Below are 17,500 nucleotides of genomic sequence, written 5' to 3'. Positions count from 1 at the left end.
ATTACAACTACATTTGATAGCATATATAACACCCTCTGTCCTACAATTAAATGTTCCATTTGTTTTAAAAGTAACATTATTAATATACAGAAAGGAATTAATAAGGACAACCACTACATTTGCCACAAGGTTTCGTCCCTCTGAAATAAATTTGCTGACATAATTTGATATCAGGTCTCTGAAACTTAGTATTTTCAGTGGCTATTGCTGTGTGGTTCATCACATAGTGAAAACTCTAGATTGGCTAGATTTTTCTTGTAGTTTTTACTAACTGGTTTGTTTGTGTAACCATTTTACTTTTTGGTTTAACAATAGATGTTGGAATAGATCACTGTTGCGGTAGCCTAAGCTATATGAAAAGTACCCTGCCAAGGATATGACAACTGCACAGCTTCCAAAGCTTTATGGCACCTTCCTCTTATCCATACATCTTCTGGAGCTTCAGCATGAGCTTATATAAAAGCAGATACATGGATGCAAAATTCTGAGCTTTCCTGCCCCTGGGAAGATGGAGGCCAGCTCTGCTACAAAAGCATATGATAGGAGACGAGGGGAAGATAGAGATCCTCACCCTGGCATAACAAACAACAGGGGAAGAGGTGGGAGAGTGATTGTACTGCAACAATGATCTATTCAAACATTTACTGTTATGGTAGGTTTACTTGTACAACTGTAGTATGTTCATCATTAGATCACTGTTGCATTAGCTTAAGCTAAGAAACCCTGTTCTAACTCTGGGAAAAACCTGTCAAATTTGCAATGCTTGATAAAAGTATGAATAGACCAAGTTGCTGCCTCTACAATATTTCTAGAGTCCAGTCCTTTCTAAAAAGCAGCAGAAGTAGCCATAGCCCTGGTAGAATGCACTGGAACTTTGCCTGGAAGCATTTTGTCAAGATATGAATAACATTAATAATACTGAAATGCATGGTGCAAACACTTAGAAATAAGTCGTTTTTATACTGATTATACCTTTCTCTTGGATTCTTAAGAAATAAAATCAGTACAGTATCTGTCACCTGTAAATATCCAGATTATGCAGAATTCTCTCTCCTTTATGTTTTGGTTATGGAAAGAATGCAGGGAGATGAATAGATTAGCACAATGAACTCTTAGACCACTTTTGGCATTAAAGAAGAGTTGGTTCACACAGATACCTTAGCCTTATGAAAGATGAGACAGGGCTAGGACTCCATAACAGCTTGCAACTCAAATCCTCTATTGCAGAATTCAGAGCTATGGATAACACTGTTTTCCATTATAAGAGGTTTAAAACAGTCTTGTGAGCTATTTCCAAACTAAAAAGTATAAGTTTTTGTAGAACAAAGTTAAAATGCTATGAAGGAGCCACCCAGTTTCTAGATGGATAAATATGTAATAACCATTTAAAAACTGTTTGGCTTGAAGCAAAGTAAAAAGGGGAATCCATAGGCAGACATGCTAAAATAGCCAAAATATTAATCTTAATGGAAGAGTAAGAAAGGCAAGAGGATAGCAACTCATACAAGTGTTGTAGAAATGATGTTTTTAAGCCTTAAAATGGTCTTGTTTCATCCTGTGTCACTAACTAGAAAATATTTCCACTTAACCGTAAATGGTTTTCTAGTACCGGGTTTCTCTGCCAACTTTAATACCTGTTGTACATCCTCAGAGAAAAAGGTACTTAAAAGGAATTCAAGTTCTATCATCCAGGCTGTGATGTGAAAAACTTAAAGGCTGGGGTGGATCAGAGAGCCACTGTTTTATGAGAGTAAATCTATCCTGTGGGGAAGCTTAAGATAATTGCACCCGGTCATCTGGAAAAGAAGGGAGAACCATTGTTGCCTGGCAAAATGGAGTTCATTATAATTTTGGGCAGATCTTTTGGATCTTTCAAAGGACTCTGGTCATCAGAGAAAATGGTAGACAACATATAGGAACATCCCCATCTGTGGGAATGAAGTGTCATCTGTCTTCCAAGCTTTTGTGCAAGGAGTTCTGGAGCACAACTTATTTAACTGTCTTTTGTGAATGGAGGCAAGCAGATTTACTCAAGGAATTCCCCACTGGTGGATAATTTCCTGGAAGACCCTGGAATGTAACTTCAATGCATAGTGGCCTGTTGGTCATGCAAAACTTTACCGACACAATATTCTGCTCAGACAAATGTATGGAGTTTGCAGGGATAGACTGAGATGTAATCCTAGTTCCCAGGCTAGCTTTGCTAATCTGCAAATGGGATAAGACTTGTGCCCCCTCCCCCTGTTTATTTATGTAGCACATGGCTAAAGTATTGTCTGTGATGATTAACTAAGGTCTTGGAGTCCAAACATGGTTTCATGATTAGATAACATTTAATAATGGCATCATTTCTTTGATGTTTATGTACTTCTTTTTTGACCTGAGTGCTCCACAGACTTTACACTTTCGCCCATTTCGACAAAGCTATCCTTGCAAAATCTTGTGCACCTCCGGTTACAGACTGAATACAGGCTGGGAGGAGAGGAACAGCTCCCTTTTGACAATATTCAGCATCAGAATCCAAAAGGAGAGGGTGTGTGCTGGTATTGGGTCGAGATTAATTTAAGAAACCACTGAATTTTTCAAATATGTAGTCTGGCTAAAAGAATCATGAGAATTGTAGATACTGGAGTTCCTAATTCCCTGAAACAGTTCTTGGCTGTTTTGTTAACCTGCTGAGAAAATATCAGGAAATGTTCTTTGCAAAAGTCAACTTTGTCCTTGGAAAGGCAAGCCATCACAAGTGATATATCTAGGAGACAACCAAAAATGATATCCTGTGAGACGGAAGGAGGAATGATTTTCTAGGTTTACATGAAAACCCAGATTGTGAAGAAGTTTCTTAACAAAGAGAAGCCATTCCTGACAACCTGGAAAAGAGTTTAAAATATAAGGCACTCATCGCAATAAGGAAAAATGTGTATGCCCTGTAACCTGCAATAAGCAATTACTGGAGGCAGATACTTTGGAAATATTATTGGAGGTGTAGACAGACAAAAGTGCAGAGCAGAAAACTGAAAAAGTATAACAGACAAAGAAAATCATAAAAAGCATCTGAAGTCTTTGTGAATTGGAAATTTGATGATAGGCATCTTAAGTTTTAAGTTACTAGAAAACTGAAAGAAGGAATAAGAGGTAACACATACTGTACAGAAAGCATTTTGATTTTTGAATCTTAATATGAAGGTTTAGAAAAAAAAGAGGTCCTGTACAGATATCTAGGTTCCTTCCTTTTGGCATCAGAAAAATCCTGAGTAAAATCCTGTTTTTATTTGATCTGGAGTGATAGACTCTATTAACCCCTTAGATAGCATTTGATCCAGAATAGCACAAAATACAGAGATCTGACTGACCGGATGTGGAGGAAGCTCCTGAAATGGGGCTAAGGAGTCCCACAGCCAGGTGTAGCTTTTGTGTATAATTCTTAGGGGCCAAGTATCTGTTGTTCATAGGTTCATAGGTATATACTAGGCTAATGACTGCCAGGGCCTTTCTAGGCCTAGCTGTGCAACCCAACCTAATTGTGTCTCTATGTATCATGGACATTTATTAGGAGGGGTTATGTTAGCAAGGACGTTTCTAGAGGCTATGGGGGGATTGGGGTGGTGTTACTTTCGGCATTACTGTCTGCCTCTGTCTTTCAGGGACAGACCCAGGGTGAATTTCCAATTTTCAATCCATTGGTCAAGGTTATGCTTAAATAAGGTTAGGGATAGGCTCTGCTTCACATGGATGGGGAGCCTTTTCCCGAGCATGGGGATTCTCTGAGCAAAAATGTAAATCTTTGGATCTAGTGATTCTGATACTGTTCATTTTCTGGATGTACAAAACATCCATCCGAGATTGATCCAAGGATGCCTTGTATGCTAGGCATAGATCACCTGTCAGTAGCCTGTAGCAGACTGAGTATAGAGCTAGGGCTTTAGGGTGATCCTGTAGAACAATTTACTTATTTCTTGGATTCCCCTGGCAAGAAAACTTTGTGGCATTTCAATTGTTGCATATGTCTGGTTAGGTACATGCAGAAGGAGGCATTATACTCAATGATGGGTCTGAAAAGTTCTGAATAAAGTGGCACTGGAACTTCCTTGGATTTGTATGCCATGCCCTTGCTTATATCTTGGACGACATTGAATGATTTTCTTACTATATTGGCCACATGTTGGTCAAAGGTCAGTTTATTGACTGCATATGTTCCCAGATCCCTGACTACCAGGTCTGCTCTTAAGCGTGTTATATCGATGAAGTAATTATCTTGGGCAGCAGTTTTACCAAAAGACATTATGATGCATTTCTTGGCAGTGTGTTTTAATCTGTGACTTTGACACCAGTCATTAGTCTCTGTTAGACCCTCTTGTAAGATGTTTTTGTCATGGGGGGGGGTCTATGATAGCTCCCAATTTTCAGCCATCTACAAACTTAGTCAGCCAAAGGTCCTTGACATTAGTCTTTACATCAGAGTAGTAGATGCCAAATTGGAGCTGTCCTAGTATGGAGCCCTGAGGGACCCTGCCAGTGAATGGTCTCTTAGTAGTGGTGGTCTTTCCAGTCCTGACTTCCTTGGTCCTGTCTGCAAGCCAGCTGGCTATCCAGTGAGTTATGTAAGGGTTTATAGGTTCATAGGTAGGTACTAGGCTATGGGCCCTGGGGCCTATATAAGCCTAGCCAAAAAGGTTCCCTGGCTTTCGCCACCCAAGAAAATAATTTTCCTGTGCCCCTGTCAAGCAGTGCTGCAGAAGTGATCCCTGGGGTGAATTTTCTATTTCCAATCCAGTCGTCAAGATTTTTCTTAAAGAGGGCCAATGAGGAGCTTTGCTTGACATGAATGGGTAGTTTGTTCCAGAGTATGGGAAGTCTGTGGGACATGAAAATATCCCTCCAGCATGTTCTGTTTATTGTGGTGACAAGGTTTAGGTCCCTGGAGCATGTGGTTCACAAAGACTGGGATTTCTTTAATTGTAGCATGTCCAACAGCTCTGGGTTTGACATAGCTTTATATGTTAGACAGAGATTGCCTCTGAGTAGGCGATATGCGACGGAGTAGAGCTGGAGTTTTTTGAGACGATCTGCGTATGGCATATGTTTGAGGCCAGTAATCCTCTTAGTGAGGTATTTCTGTGGCCTTTCCAATTGTTGTAGGTGTCTTGTGGGATACATGTCAAATGGGGCATTGTACTCTATAATGGGTCTAATGAGGGATGAGTAGAGAGGAACAATGACCTCCTTTTTTCTGAAGGAGAACCCTTTTGTGATGAGGTGTGCCACATAAAAGGATTTCCTGACTACTGTGGTAATGTAGTTATCAAAGGAGAGACTACTGTCCACCTGTGTCCCGAGGTCTCTTATCGCACTTTCAGTGTTTAGTGAGCTACTGCCTATGTGGTAGTTCATGGGTACCGAGTTTTTCCAAAAGGGGATGACAATGCACTTCTTGGCATTGAGCCTGAGACCTTGACATTGACACCAAGCATCTGTCTCTGTGAGGCCCTTTTGTAGAATGTCTACATAATTAGGTGATTCTATTATGGCTCTCAGTTTGCAGACATCTGTGAACTTTGTTAGCCATGACCTTCTGTATTGGCATTCACTTCAAAGAAGTAGATGCTGAACAGGAGAGAACCCAGGACTGAACCCTGTGGTACTCCACTCGTCACTTGTCTGAAGTCGGACTTGGAGTCAGATACTTTTACTGTGTGGGTTCTGTCAGTGAGCCAGTTGGACACCCATCTTGTGACATAGGGATTTATGCCCAGTTTAGTGAGTTTAGCTATGATTCCAGAATGGGGGATGGTGTCAAAAGCCTTGGCGAGGTCAAGATAGGCTGTGTGAACCACCTTACCCTCTTCTACGGCTCTAGTGACTGCTTCAAAGAAGTCAATCAGGTTTAGTAGACATGATCTACCTTTTACAAACCCAAACTGAGTGGGGTCCAGGGTTTGGAGGTTACATATGTCTTTGTTTACAAGCTTCAAGACAATACATTTCATGGCCTTGCAGACCAGACTCATCAGGCTAATGGGGCGGTAGTTTCCGGGGTCCGTGGTGGCACCTCCTTTGTGGAGTGGGATAACCGTCACTGTGCGCCATTCAGTAGGCACATAGCTTGAGGTGAGGCTATGATTGAACATGGTACTTAGGTGGCATACCAGTTCATTCTGTAGTTCGTGCAGTATGCAGCCTGGGATGTTGTCTGGTCCCATGGATGCTGTGATATTGGCTTTGGAGATTGTGGTCTTTACTTGTTCATCCATGATTACAGAGGCTTTGCATTCTTCCAGTATTAAGATGGGCCCTTTGTAGGGTGAGTGGGGGGTAAAATTAGCACTGAACCTATCTGCCAGGATGCTGGCAATATTGCTTGGTTCTGTATATTTAATGCCACTGTGCTGTAGCTCAGAGCAGATCTGAGTGTTGCCATTGAGATTCTTGACGTAGCTGTAGAATGCTTTGTGGCTGTTTTTGAATCAGTGGTGATTTTATTTTCATAACTGGCTTTGGAGGATTTTATGAGGGATCTCAGTTTCTTGCTGAGGCTGACCAGGGAGTTCCTCCAATCTTGGGATTTTACTCGTTTTTGCAACAGCTTCTTCCTTTTTTGTAGAGTTTGTTTATGGCAGGGCATCACCAGATTGGCTTCATTTTTTTTGGAGGATGGCCTCTTGGTTCTGTTGAGGATGGCACAATCCATGCACTTGTGTATGTGCTTATACAGTGCATTTGTGTAAGATTCAGTTTGGTGAGTTTGTCAACTATACCTTAGTGGGGTATTGTTTTGAACATCTTAGCCAGGTCCTGGTAGGTGATACACACCATTTTCCCCTCATCCATTGCTTTGGTAGCCTTCTCAAAAAAGTCCACAAGGTTTAGTAGACATGACTTTCCCTTGACAAAGCCAAACTGGGTTGAGTTTAGTGTCTGCAGGTTGCCTGTGCCTTTGTTGATCATTACCATGATAATTCATTCTATGGCTTTGCATATTAGACTAGTTAGACCAATATGTCTGCAGTTTCCAGGATTGAGTAATGGTCCACCCTTGTGAATTGGAATATCTATTGCAGTCCTCCTTTCTCATGGTACAACTCCTACTTTAAGGCTGTAGTTGAAAAGTGAATCGTAGCCCTAATAGGTTATGTTTCAAGCTATTTAGGAGGCATCCCAGGATATTGTCAAGACCCACTGAGGCTGTGTTTTCGGCCTTCGTGAGCACTGGCTGTTAATAGTCAGGGTTAGGCTAGTAGGTATTTCATGGGGGGGGGGGCATTGGGGGCTGGCATTTGCTCTGAAGTTGTCAGCCAGTAAATTCACTATATCACTCTGCTCAGTGAAGGTGACACCACTGGCCACCAGTTTGGAATAGTGATGTGTGCTATTTTTGAGGTTTGGGATTTAGCTATACAAGGCTTTGAGGTTGACTTCAACCTGTTAGGTTATATTGACTGCATAATTGGCCTTGTTGGACTTAATTAGTACACTTAGATTCTTATTTAGTTTAATTAGAGAGCTCCTATAATTATGTGAGTTGCTCTTCCTGATTTTTTTGTTATATACCCTATTAAGGTTTGGATTCCACCAGTGTGAGAGTCTGTTTTGGGCTTGCTTCTGGGAGGTACAGCAGTCCATATGCAGTCATTTGCATAGTTGAACAGGGTCTCTGTGAACAATTTCACATAGGTTGCTGTAAGCTCAGGGTTGGGAGGGACACTGAATTTTGACAAGCTAATGTTTAATAGGATGCAGTTTGCTTTATAATTGTTCTTAACTGTTACAGGGTTTGGTGGGGTTTCTGAGTTGATTTTTATTTTGAAGGATACAGCTTTTAGTCCAGTATCACCAATGAGGATGTGACACTGGTAGGGTGCCGTGCCAGATCATGATTGAATGGGGCCCTAGACAGGGGAATGAAGCAGCCCTCTCACCCCACAGCCATTCTGATGTCTCATTACTTGTCTCTCTCCCCTGATTACTATAAATACTGCTCAGAACTGTCAAGGTGCATACTGTTTTGTCTTTACCTTTGAAATGAACGCAGAGATACGGATTCATTTAAAACTTGTAATTGAAATATCCTTTGTTGACCAGGTTAGTCCATCTAGGTTAGTAGCATCTTTTCAGGGAAAACCCTTGATGGTATTTATATTACAAGAGGAAATTTGGCCAGAGCATTGGGAAACTTGCCCCTATTCTTTTCGATAGTGCAGTTGGATGTAAAAAAATCTCACAGCATCTACCATTAACATAGACAGATGGGGCCTTGGTTTAACATCTCATCCAAAGAATGACACACTCAGGACTGCAACTCCCCCCTTCTTAAAGTGTGCTGCAGTATCAGCAACCCATCTACATGGTGTGGGAGTAAAACCCACAGCCTTATGCACCAACAGTAAGCATGCTACCTGTTGTGCTATTAACATGGTTTTCATACTCTATAGAACAAACACTGACGGTCATTTGATAAACAAAACAGTTGCACTTTGAAAATAGACTTAGCATGCACAACAGTAAACTCTTCCATTGAATTTTATATTACTTGAAACTGCACTGAAACTCACATTCATTGAAAATGCAACTGTTCCTGTAGTTTTGAAGATTTTTTTTCCATTAAGCAGTGAAACAAAATGCATGAACAGATAAAAGGCAGAATTACCCATTTAAGAACATTTCAGTCAACTCTAATGACTATGTCGTCTGGTAGTTGGTGTAGAGGATTAAGATTCCTGCAGCCATCTCTTACTAGGGGATTGCACACACACACACACACACACACACACACACACACACACACACACACACACACACACACACACACACACACACACACACACACACACACCTGCTGAGTGATGTCTAGTGATCACAAAACAAGAGAAAATGCAACAAAACAAATAAAACAGAGTGGTTTGTCTCCCATGTCAGTGATTTACAAATCTAATTTATTCATTGGCTTTTTCATATTAACAGCAGCTAGACGCAAAAACAAGCTTGACAGTGGCAACCCCAGACTAGAGTACCATAAAACCATGCTGTGGGTCCAGGAGCATTCTCCCTCTCACTGCAGTTACCCTCATGAACAAGGTATAGATACTCTAGCCACTTGGACTGCATTTAACAAAATTCCTGTAGTCTGTATTACAATGGAAATTGTTATCCCATGACATCACTCCACACTGCTATATTCTCTACACCACAGGCACAATTTACCTATCGGCAAAGAAGGTCTTAGATTCTTATGCTTATTAAAGGCTTTGTATACTCTACAGTTCACAACTTGGTGGATTTTCTGTTTACTACTTGTTGGTTTTTATTCCATAGGCACAGAAAGCATATACAAAAGGTTCTGAGGTCTGTTACTTTACTTAATTATCTTCCTCCGACTCATGCAAATCCATGAGCTCTGTAAAAATGGTCACTATGACTTGTTTCCACTGTAAGCTATTTCTCTGAATGCATGTACTGTTCAAAAATGGGAATCACTTAGTCTAGCTTTAAGTGATTACCTCCCCTGCATATAAAATGTTCTGGCGTCATCGGGAGTAAAGAATGGGGACTGGTCACATTAATCATGTATATAAGCAGGCACTGTAAACCTTTTTTTAGCATTTCATATTGTATTTCAGGAGATATGAGCCTTGTAAAAGCAGGCACAGACTCTCATATTACATGTGATAGACTACATAAAAAAGTTATGTAATTAAGCTTTCATAATTGTCTCAAAGGAATATGTGCCCCACAGATACAGGCACAGTATTACACATGTTACAATAAAAACTAATAAAGTCTGGTAATAGCCTCATAAAAGCAGGCACTGTTAATGATCAAAGTGGAAACCACTCTATTAGATGGACCTGATGAAGCTCAGGTGAAAGTGTCTTTTTAAATATAATTCTATAATGGTGATTTGTCATCTTAGTTTGTTAAAAGTTAAAAATTAAAAATAAAACCTTTTAACTAAGAATGAGGTTCCACAAGCTGTTGAGCTGGTAAACTCTCACGCGACTTTCAGGAATATTCAAATAAGCAATTGTATATTTGGTGTATAATATGTTGTTTAATTGTTTCTCAATATTCTAAATACTGTATTCTGCATCATTTGTAAAACTCTGATTTTACTCTTTTTATATGTTCTGTACTCTTTGTACTAAATAGCTATGTTTATATCATTTTTTTTATTATTTTTTTATCATTTTTTACTATGTATCTGGAGCTTTTCTCCCCAGGCCTCAGCTGAAAATGATCACCTTGTTTCCAGTCAGACTAACATGGTAAACAAATGGAAAATAAATAAATAAAATAAAATAAAATATTGCCATTAAACAATGACATTATTTAAGAGAAAAGATCTTACCTTAAATAATGTCATTGTATAAAAGGACTTTAGTGTTCTTCTGACATTTTCTGATAGTCTGAGGTATTTAAGATATGTACTGTGCACGCTCTATTGCAAAAGATGGTTAAAGTTAATATTAACATTTTTAGATGAAGTTTATCAACAACATAAACAAGTTGAAATTATTTTTAAAATATATAGTTTTGAAGGTAGGATGTCAGTGTATTTAATATTAAAACTTCAAAGGTGCCAATATGAGCAAGTAACTACACCATAAGCCCAGCACATGAAAAAAAAAATGCTCACAAAAGTATGTTACTCCAGTCTCTTTATTGTTAAGAACTTTCTTCCCCAGTATACACCTCGGAGACACCCTCAGAACAAGAAACAGAAGTAATTACATTGCTCAAAGTCAACACCCTTTATATGCAATGAAACAATTAATCAATTATTCTTCCACAATTTTAAAAACATAGACATTAAACACTAAAAACCTTTGTACTTTAAATATACACAAAAAACTTTAGAAAATGTAAAATTTTACATTATTAAAAATAAAATATTATACAAAATACAATTAAAATTCAGATGTTTAAAGCTCTTTTTCTTAGAACAGGAACCAGGGAAATATGGTCGTTTAACCCTGGTTCAACAGTGGCATTTAATCTAATAATCCAATAAAACTCTTTAAGGTCAACCTGAAGCTCCCACCAACCACTTCTAAAATTCTGTGAGACAACTTCTAAAATGCCAAACTTAAATCTTGTATCTCCCTCACATGCTAGTGTGTGCCTATACAGTGCATTATTTACATTCCCCTTATTAATGGCATAAAGGTGTTCATATATTCTGGTCTTAAAATGCCTTTCCGTTTTGCAAATATAGTAATATGAACATGTTTGGCAAACTGAAATATATATAACACCTCTCATGTTACAATTACCCTTATGTAGAGGAATGCCCCTACCATGCCCAGCTATCAAGGCCACGTCGCTATCTAAGATGTAGGGGCATCGATTGCAACCACCACATTTAGTAGTTCCTTTGATGAACACAGTCTTGTTAAGGAAAGTGCGCTCAGTCAAATATTTAACATTCCTCCCAGCTTTGTATATAAAGCTTGGTGTCTCACCAAGTGTGTGAAAAATATCAAAGTTTCCTTTGAATATATGCCATTTCTTCTTTATAATGTCCCTCAGTGCACGTTCACCTGAACCATAAGGGATGACCATACGAGTGTCAAAACTGACCCTATCAGTATGTTGACTACCTGTTTTTTGAATGGTCACACCACTTCCCAATAAGGGCTTATATTTTGAACCCCATCCTTCCATCATTCCTTTTGCTACTTCTTCAAGAAGCCCTTTTGGGTATCCCCTTACCCTAAACATTTCTGTTATGTTGGAAACTTCTTCCAAGAAGGTATCATATGTAGAACACATTCTCCCAGCCCTTACCAATTGCCCCTTAGAGATGTTTCTCTTCATATAAAAGGGGTGACTACACTGAAAATCAAGGTAGCTGATGGAGAAAGTGTCTTTCCGAAATATTCTAGAGGCAATTTTTTTATTGGATGTGTCCTTAGAAATAATCACATCCAAATACTCTATTTTCTCACTAGAATGTTTGCTATAAATTTAAAAAATACACATATCTGATTGATGTGGTCCAAAAACCCAAGATCCACATTTGAATCATTCCATAAAATAAAGATATCATTCAAAAAGTGATAATAGATACACCATAAAGGTTTAAAAGCACTTGTGAAGATATATTTCTTTTCCCATGCATATAAAACCAAATTGGCGTAAATGGGGGCACATGTTGCCCCCATTGCTACCCTTTGTGTTTGCCTATAGTATTCGCCCTCAAATGTAAAATAGTTGTTGGACAGAATGTGGTCCATAACAGCCATCAAAAAATTCAACATAGTATCAGAAAATGTAGTGAGTTCTCTAACTGCTTCATAGAATAAATCTAAACCCTCCTTGTGGGGGATGGAAGTGAATAAGTCCACTATGTCAACAGTGGAAAAAATAATGCTATCATTGTACCAAGACTCATTAAATTTAGACAGGAAGTCCCAAGAGTCCATTAGCAAATAGTCCACTAAACCAATAGTGTCCTTTAGAATTCTATCTACAAATGTACAAAGGGTATATTTGGAACTATTCCTTGCTGAATTAATGACCCTAAATGGGGGATCATCTATGCACTTATGTACTTTTGGGATGCCAAAGGCTGTTGGGATAAGTGGATATTCAGAAGTCAGGATGGAATTTATTATAAAAACAAACAACAAGCGTATTAAAATAATACTTGATGATTTAGATAAAACAAATAATGTACTTACAAATGATTTATTGTTTGATAAGGTCCAATATGAGAGAATTTTTGAAAAAGTGGACAACAATGTAAAGTTGAACTTGGAGCATAAAAGTAAGAAACTTTTAAAGGATGAAAATGACTATTTAAAAAAATCAAGTGTATTTTCTACCAAAATGGTTTATTGGTTCACAAAATGGTTTTGAACAGGCGGGTTACAACGAAGGTTTTGACCAACATTTACCACCATTAGGTGAAGACATACAAACTGATGAGAATATGAATGATTATGTCCAGGGTGTGGACCAATATGAAGCCAATTTTCCTGTATTGAGAAGATCAGAACGTTTGGAAAACAAGAATAGGCAGAGGGCTTTTTAGGAGAGACTCATATACAAAGAAACAACAACAGGAGGGATACAGAAACAAATACAGGTAAATGGTATCAACACACAGTCTAATATTGTGCTGACTAATAATGGCAAATGTGCTTCTTATGACGGGTTTAAGATCTATAATTATACTGATTCGGTTTTGGATATAAACTACTTTTCTTTATTTAGGAAAGGGTTTAAGTTTGTCCCAACTTTCAGATTGAACATGGTGGATGTTATTACTGAGTTGAAGTTATTCACTTGGAAACTAAATTTTAAAATTTTGTTTAAGGGACAGGATCTCCATGGAAAGGAAGACTAATTTAAATTGAAAAAGAAAAGTTGTTTTAATCCACCACTGCACCCCCTTATTCTAGCTTTTGAAAAATCTTGTGAAGTAGATATTCAGAATGAGTTTAAATATTTTAGGCTTGAAAAACATTTTAATTTGAGTACTGAAGAATACACTTTATGTAAACAATTTAAAACAAATAAAGAGCTAAGAATTATGAAACCCAATAAGGGTGGGGGGTTGTTTTGTTTAACAGTATTGATTATATTAATAATCTTACAATGATTTTTGCTGACAATGAGAAATATCAGGTTGCATCTAGGAATAAAGTCATGTTAGCACATAGAAAAGATCCTCTGTTACAAAGAGCCATTTCAGAGGATTTATTTAATTTTCTGACTTCTGAATATCCACTTATCCCAACAGCCTTTTATCTTCACAAGTGCTTTTAAACCTTTATGGTGTACATATTATCACTTTTTGGATGATGTCTTTATTTTATGTAATGATTTGAATGTGGATCTTGGGTTTTTGGACCACATCAATCAGATATGTGTATTTTTTAAATTTAGAGCCAAACATTCTAGTGAGAAAATAGAGTATTTGGATGTGATTATTTCTAAGGACACATCCAATAAAACATTTGCCTCTAGAATATTTCGGAAAGACACTTTCTCCAACAGCTACCTTGATTTTCAGAGTGGTCACCCCTTTCATATGAAGAGAGACACCTATAAGGGGCAACTGGTAAGGGCTGGGAGAATGTGTTCTACATATGAGACCTTCTTGGAAGAAGTTTCCAACATAACAGAAATGTTTAGGGTAAGGGGATACCCAAAAGGACTTCTTGAAGAAGTAGCAAAAGGAATGATGGAAGGATGGGGTTCAAAATATAAGCCCTTATTGGGAAGTGGTGTGACCATTCAAAAAACAGGTAGTCAACATACTGATAGGGTTAGTTTTGACACTCGTATGGTCATCCCTTATGGTTCAGGTGAACGTGCACTGAGGGACATTATAAAGAAGAATTGGCATATATTCAAAGGAAACTTTGATATTTTTCACACACTTGGTGAGACACCAAGCTTTATATACAAAGCTGGGAGGAATGTTAAATATTTGACTGAGCGCACTTTCCTTAACAAGACTGTGTTCATCAAAGGAACTACTAAATGTGGTGGTTGCAATCGATGCCCCTACATCTTAGATAGCGACGTGGCCTTGATAGCTGGGCATGGTAGGGACATTCCTCTACATAAGGGTAATTGTAACATGAGAGGTGTTTTGTATATATTTCAGTTTGCCAAACATGTTCATATTACAATATTGGCTAAATGGAAAGGAATTTTAAGACCAGAATATATGAAAGCCTTTATGCCATTAATAAGGGGAATGTAAATAATGCACTGTATAGGCACACACTAGCATGTGAGGGAGATACAAGATTTAAGTTTGGCATTTTCGAATTTGTCCCACGGAATTTTTTGATGTGGTTGGTGGGAGCTTCAGGTTGACCTTAGAGAGTTTTATTGGATTATTAGATTAAATGCTACTGTTGAACCAGGGTTAAACGATCATATTTCCCTGGTTCCTGTTCTAAGAAAAAGAGCTTTAAACATCTGAATATTTTTGTATTTTGTATAATATATTATTTTTAATAATGTAAAATGTAACATTTTCTAAAGTTTTTTGTGTGTATATTTAAAGTACAAAGGTTTTTAGTGTTTTAGTGTCTATGTCTTTAAAATTGTGGAAGAATAATTGATTAATTGATTGTTTCATTGCATATAAAGGGTGTTGACTTGGAGCGATGTAATTTCTTCTGTTTCTTGTTCTGAGGAAGTCCCCGAGGTGTATACTGAGGAAGAAAGTGCTTAACAATAAAGAGACTGGAGTAACATACTCTTTGTGAGCATTTTGTTTCATGTGTTGAGCTTATAGTGTAGCTACTTGCTCATACTGGCACCTTTGACGTTTTATTAGTAGTTTTTTTGGTGCCTTATCAAACGGATTTGTTGTTGTTACTGTATTTAATATGGTCATGTTTTAAGAAACTGTCTTATATAAGTAAGGAATTTTACCCGAGTTCTTTAAATATTGAAGCTGGAAGTGATATAATTTTGCATTTTGATGAAGCCAGCTATATGACAGGGTAAAAGTGCTTAATTTATTTTATATATATTTTTTTCATAATAAAACAATGTTTTCTAATGCAATGATGGTATGGACTTTATCATTTTTCATTTCCTCCAACTCCTGTGAGGTATCTTTCAAGTATAAACAGTCATGTAGGCGATGTCTCATATATTTAGTCTAGTCTCCTAAAAGTCATGGTTTTCTGGCATTTCATGGAGTAAAGTCACCAAAATACTTCAGGGGACCTTACAGTGCAAAAAATTAATAAGCAGACTGCTTGTTTCTATGTTTTCTTAGGGAAGAATGTACAGCTGGGCAGATTTATATAAAATAAAGAAGCAGCACAGCTGTCTCTGTACTTAGGCTGAACAGTTTCACTTCCATAGTGGAATAGTTCAACATAAATGCGGGAGATTCCTTTGCTGCTCTGATATCTTTACTGTTGTAATAGAGCATTTTTTTATGTTTTTTGATACCATGAGCCACGATCGTATTGCGGCAGCATATTCCATCAGAAAATGCAGTCACTCAAGAAGAATATAGTCGCCAGACTATTTTTCTGTAGGAATATGCTGATTGTACAATGCCCATGCCAAAACAGAGTGTACACTTTTGAATAAGAATGACCCTTTATTGTATAATTTTCCATATACAACACACTGTAAAAAGTATATTCCACTTTTAACCATACACTATACACATACAGCTACCTCTTCTATCTGTACAGAAGCACAGCATTGCCTGTTTTGTACTCCGAGTAATGGGCAGTTGGACCTTGACAACCCACTGGCATGTTTAATAGCCAATAACATCTAGTTTAAATGCATACAACCAAGGCTCTCTGAGCTTAAAATACCACACTTTATTAATAAAATCAGATTAAGCATGTTTTTCACTGTGCTAGGGACTTCATCAGAATCTAACATTCATTTTATTTATTGTGTATTTATATGCACTTACTAATTAATACAAAGCTCCCACTGGATACACATTTAACATGCTAAAAATATGCTGCTAGGAAGGTTATAAAAACTTTGTTTTATATGATCCTTAGATTGATTTAAAAATGTTAAAAAATACTAAAAAATACACTTTTTTTTCTTTCATGACAATATGTTTTTAATTTACTCTAACATAACTATGAACAAATGTTTCCTTTTACTTTTGACTTTTACCACTTCATAGCTTTGAAGTTGAGAACAGGGGTTATGGGCGTATGCTCATTTATTTCTGGGGGAATTGTGGCTGCTAATCTAAGTTGTCATTGCAATTCCATACTGTTTAGCAATGTCTTCCAATCATCCCCTCTCAGACTGATCTGTTCCTGTTCTAAAATACCAAAGAAGATTTTTTTTTTTAAATCATAACATTCAGCACTATGCTTGTAAAGTGCATTTTCTCCTTATGATTTATTATATCATATGTGTGTTTGTAAATATGGGTTCTCAATGCCTGCTCTGTTTTGCCAATATAAAAACTTGTGGATCTACTTTACTTACCTGAACAGCCACATCACTGACTTTCACTTCGCCATAATGACAAGAATGAAAAACCAGAAGTCCGACATCCGGAACACCGACTTTCCACACAAGGTAAGTAACCACTTGACCATCCTGTTGAACTTTGCCCGTTACCCCCATGGTAGTGCGATCTCAGAGTTGGTATATTTAGTTAGGGGGTGTGGGGGACAAAGCCCCCACATGGGAGGGTTTAATTTTGTTTTTCTGGGGTTTTTTTGGGATGGCCAAGTGGTTACTTACCTCGAGTGGAAAGTCAGTGTTCCAGATGTCGGTCTTCTGTTTTCTTTTTCCTGTCGTCTCGACGAAGTGAAAGTCGGTGATGTGGCTGTTTGGGTAAGTAAAGTAGACCCGAACTTGTACATGTATCACCTAAATCACTGGGACAAAAGCACTTAATCTGACTTTATTAATAAAGTGTGATATTTTAAACTCAGAGACCCTCAGTTGTATGCATTTAAACTAGATGTTATTCGTTGTTTATTCTAACCCATTTTACCTATCTTTTGTGGTATTTCTAATAGCCAAGCCA

This window comes from Protopterus annectens, chromosome 2.part2 (assembly GCF_019279795.1).
Source record: "Protopterus annectens isolate FY-2018-M chromosome 2.part2, PAN1.0, whole genome shotgun sequence".
Taxonomy (NCBI): Eukaryota; Metazoa; Chordata; order Ceratodontiformes; family Protopteridae; genus Protopterus; species Protopterus annectens.
Note: the sequence above shows the minus strand (reverse complement) of the source record.